General features: G+C 40.8%; 1 protein-coding gene across 1 annotated transcript in view; it reads left to right on the top strand.

Annotated features, from left to right (window-relative positions):
* Window positions 1-1,401, top strand: part of Axdnd1 (axonemal dynein light chain domain containing 1) — an 84,638-nt gene that overhangs the window by 35,017 nt on the left and 48,220 nt on the right. The gene's annotated exons all lie outside the window — the stretch shown is intronic.

The following is a 1,401-nucleotide window of genomic DNA, read 5'->3' as shown; positions in this document are numbered from 1 at the left end:
TTAAAGGCGGGTGCGGGGGGGGGGGGAAGAGGTTAAAGGCACAGACTTCTCCTCCAGAGGTTCAATTCCCAGCACCCACATGGCAGCTCACAACATTCTGTAACTCGAAGACCTGACACCCTCACACAGACATATATGTAGGCAAAACACCAATTCACAAAAAGTAAAAATAAATAAATTACATACACACACACACAATTTAAAAACTAATTCACCAGATAGCAATGGAAATGATTCTACACCGGTGTAAACACAGTGTAAACAGGTACAGAACTGTACAATTTTCAACAGTTAAGATAGTAAATTTTATTACTTATATCTTACCTCAGACATACACGTACCTGCTAGGTAATCCTTCTCACTGACTTTACCTTTACCTTACTTTACCAGAGTAAATCCCTGGATTTGATTTCCAGCACTACAGAAAAATATTTTGAGATAAACTTTGCTGTGTGTGGTTGCACAAATCTGTAATCTGGGAAGCAGAGGAACGATCCTAGTATAAGACATCATCTCTGAGTCAGGTAATAAAATGACTAGCTACTGTCTACTGTCTTCTTCTTCTTTTTATTGGTTTTTTGAGACACGGTTTCTCTGTATAGCCCTGGATGTCCTGGAACTCACTCTGTAGACCAGGCTGGCCTCGAACTCAGAAATCTGCCTGCCTCTGCCTCCCGAGTGCTGGGATTAAAGGCGTGTGCCACCATGCCTGGCTAATGTCTTACTTTTTCATCTCACGTAATCCTATCAGGGTCCTTGAGAGTTGTATCACACTGGTTACAGTACCCTGGCCAGCAAACTGAATGAGGGAGCCCATGAGCATGGCAGCAATGCTTTGCGGTGGTTGCCAATCCCACAATATTCTACATTTCAAAATGGGCATGTGTTGGCTCTCTATTCTGACACTAAGGACCGGTTGGTACTAACATTGAATTAGGACCCACAGGAAATTCAATAAACATACAAACAACAACAACAACAACAACAACAAAAACGGATCCAACTGGACTGCTTCAAAATTCCACTGGTCGCAGGTCCCTGGGCTCTCTGTGCAGACAGCCTGCATGATGGATCTGAGCTAAAGTTGTCTTTAGTACTGCACCGTGTGGTTTGTCAGTTGCTTGGATGAAAATGCAGAAGAGATTCTTATCAAAATGTACGGCTGGCGTAAGGGCAGTGGACTCAAGACTTGGCTTTAAGTCCAAGAAAAGATTAAAACTTCAAATATAAAAACCATGACATAAATGTATTAGAATCAGTTATGAGTATAAATGAATATTTTGTAATACTGAGGTGAGGAAGATCTTTTGTAACCATGACACGAAAGGAAACCTTGAAATTAAAATGTTGTATTAGACAACAGTTACCAGAAACAAAAATATATAACAGACTAGAAGAATA

The sequence above is a fragment of the Mus pahari genome, chromosome 5 (assembly GCF_900095145.1).
Source record: "Mus pahari chromosome 5, PAHARI_EIJ_v1.1, whole genome shotgun sequence".
In the NCBI taxonomy this organism is placed as follows: domain Eukaryota; kingdom Metazoa; phylum Chordata; class Mammalia; order Rodentia; family Muridae; genus Mus; species Mus pahari.
Note: the sequence above shows the minus strand (reverse complement) of the source record. Positions and strands in the feature narration are given on the sequence as shown.